General features: G+C 46.1%; 1 non-coding gene across 1 annotated transcript; it reads left to right on the top strand.

The window, feature by feature from the left end:
• The first annotated feature begins 2,611 nt into the window (after positions 1–2,611).
• Positions 2,612–2,697, top strand: LOC120996866. Its single transcript, XR_005777963.1, has one exon. It is a non-coding gene; the product is annotated as a small nucleolar RNA SNORD71 (small nucleolar RNA).
• The last annotated feature ends 512 nt before the right edge of the window (positions 2,698–3,209 follow it).

The raw sequence follows: 3,209 nt of genomic DNA, 5'->3' as shown, positions 1-3,209 counted from the left end.
CATTCCAACCAGTATCAGTTGCCCATCTCCGAAATTCATAACAATATATCTGCGGACTGTTTACCCTGGCATAAAAGACGCAGTTTAGATTCAGCCAGAGCAATACGATCCAGGTCATCATATATCTACCCCAGGGCTACTAAAAATTCATCCACCGATCGGAGGGGCCGTGCCCCCACCGGCAGCGGAAAGGCCCAAGACTGAGCATTATCCCTGAGCAGTGAGATGATGATCCCCATCCTCTGCTTCTCATCACCAGAGGAATGGGGAAGTAGGTGAAAATGGAGTTTGCAAGCCTCTCTAAAGCAAACAAAATTCTCACTACCCCCAGAGAACGTATCCGGAAGCGAGATCTTAGGCCTCGGAACAAACTCCATGAACGCCAGCAGAACCGGTCACCTGAAACTGAGACACAGTTTTACGGAGATCTGCTACCTCCAGCGAAAGACCTTGCATGCGGTCAATCAAGGCTGAAACCGGATCCATGCTTAAGACAGTTATGGCGGTTTATGTCACGGATGAAGTTGCAGATAGCTGGATCTTATAAATAAACAACCGACTGGCTTGATCCCAAACTAAGGAGCATATAGGTGAGCCCTATAAAACCCTAAGAGCTCTCCCTGACTGCTATGCACATGCAAGGGTCTCAATGGTAGACGATTGCATGCCCACGTACCTAAGACTATGTGACACCTGAAGACCCTGCACTTAATACGGACGGAGTCAGGGTCACCTAGAATCAAGCCAGCAAGGAAACACAATAAAGGAAAAGACTTATCTTGAGCAAACAGCAGCAGCAGCAGCCTCCAGCAGTGAACACTTCATAAAGGAAGTAGTATAAACCGCAAAGTAAGGCAGTACGGGAGAAAAATAAAGGAAGACGATTAGTCTAAATAAGTGACACCTGGCAGAAGGAAAGTGATGAGCGGCAGGGGCAATATTCAAATTCGCAATATTTCATATATTCGGAAAATTGGCAAATTCATGATCTCCAGGCATTATTTTCTTGATTGCGAAAATTCGCAAAAAATTCGCCTTAAATATTCGCATGAAAATTCGCATGAACTGGTATTTAAAAAAAATGGAATATTCGCGATTACGAATATATTTAGCGATATTCTAAATATTTGCACATTCTCAAAGTGCCGACATTCGCGATTAAAATTCGCAATTCGAATATTCGTGATCAACACTAGAAAGGAGATGACAAAGTGAAACCAAAACAAAGAACTTCATACAAGAGGTAGAGAAGAGCGTCTGCCAGACCTTCTCACAGAACTGGCAGTGACACTGATGTCTCCTCCCCATGGCTCCGATAGTAATTAGCATATTGAGCAGGAGAGGAGACAGTAATGGGGCACTGCGGGCGAACGGAGCGGCACCCAGGAATAATAGTAAGTGCTGGGACATCACTGGGCATCGCTCTGTGTAGCCTAATACTTAAAGTCTGGACCTACATCTTTAAGACATAATAATACAGGAGGCAGGTGCGGGCAGCAAATGTTCAGGTTCGGGTTCGGTGTTCGGCGCTTTCTTGCCGCTTTTTGAAAGGCTACACAGCAGCCAATCAACAAGTGGTTAACGGTCTGACCTTAGAAGCCATCACAGCCATGCCTACTAATGGCATGGCTGTGATTGGCCAGAGCAGCATGTGACCCAGCCTCTATATAAGCTTAAGTCACGAAGCGCTGTACGTTACTCTGCTGTTACAAGTGTAGGGAGAGGATGCTGCTGGACTTGTGATTTCAGGGAGAGAATAGGAAAAACACACTTTTTTCAAAAAACTGTATTTTCCAGATCTGCAAGTGTTAAATTCAAGTTTAATATATACAGCTTTCATATTCTGGTACCAAAAAAACACTTTTTTGGCAAACTACAACATCCTGATTAGTCAGTGTGCAATTTAAGCTAGAAATACACCCATCATTTTCTGGGGTTTGAAAAACACACATTTTCGACAAAAAACAATATTTTCAGGCCTTGCAGCATCAGCGCATGTGAAATTACAGGCTTATATACTGCTGTCAAATTCAGTTGTTAACCCCTTCTCGACTGCAATCCGTTTATATACGTGATATTTGCACATGCCCCGTGCAGCTACCACGTGTATAAACGTCAAGCCAGCTCTTTAATCCAAGCGCTGCAAAGCGCTTTGATTAAAGCTTCTGCCCCTGTCCTGCTGCTGTCACGGACAGCATACATTCTAGTAATGTCGGCAAGGGACCAATCAGAGTGGTCCCTTGCCGACAATCGATCTGATTGGTTAGTCTGTGCAGACTAACCAATCGGATCGCGGCAGTGAAAAAATGCCGGTTTCAGGCTCTGATCTGTGCTCTGCAGATCAGAGCCTGAAATCAGGTAGTGTCCTCGTGCCCCCCGATCTGTGCGCCTCCAAGCCCCCCCTTGTGCCCGCCTGCCCCTTATGAAGTGCCCCCCGCTCCCATCCACATTCCTCCAGCCTGCCCTGATGCGGTCCGCCCCCACCCCGCCCCATACATTCCTCCTCCATATTTGCGCTGCCTCAGCCTCCCTCAATGCTGGCCGTACCCCCCCAACCCCGCCTCCCCCCTTTTCAAGGCTGCCCCGTGCCTCCGATGCGGTCCCCCTGCTGTGTGTGATGGCGGCGGCTCCATTCCTGAGCCGCCGCCATCAGCAGAGAGTGTCAGCTCTATGCTGACACTCTGCTGTAACCCCATAGATGCCGCGGCAGCGGCATCCATGGGGTTAATAGAGGGAGGGGGCTCCCTCTCTCCACCATCGGGGCTGCCGCGCTGCGATGGCAGCGCCCGATGGTTGCCATGGCAACCGGACGCTTTGCAAAACCGTCCAGTGTTGCCACCTTCAGGGCATCTGATAGTATTATACTTTGCAATGCAAGAGCATTGCAAAGTATAGTGCAGCCATCAGCCCCACTGGATCTTCAAGATCCAAGAGGGACTTGATAAAAAAAAAAGTGAAAATAAAAAAAGTAAAAATAAATAAATAAATAAAAATGTAAAATTAAAAAAATAAATTGCCTTTTCTAATATAAAAAATGAAAAAAAAAATACACATATTAGGAATCACCGCATCCGTAAAGACCGTCTCTATAAATATATCACATGATAGACGTCCGATAAACACCATAAAAAATAGAAAATAAAAACTGTGTAAAAAAAGCCATTTTTGTCACCTTACATCACAAAAAGTGCAACACCAAGCGATCAAAA

This window comes from Bufo bufo, chromosome 3 (genome assembly GCF_905171765.1).
Source record: "Bufo bufo chromosome 3, aBufBuf1.1, whole genome shotgun sequence".
NCBI lineage: Eukaryota > Metazoa > Chordata > Amphibia > Anura > Bufonidae > Bufo > Bufo bufo.
Note: the sequence above shows the minus strand (reverse complement) of the source record. Positions and strands in the feature narration are given on the sequence as shown.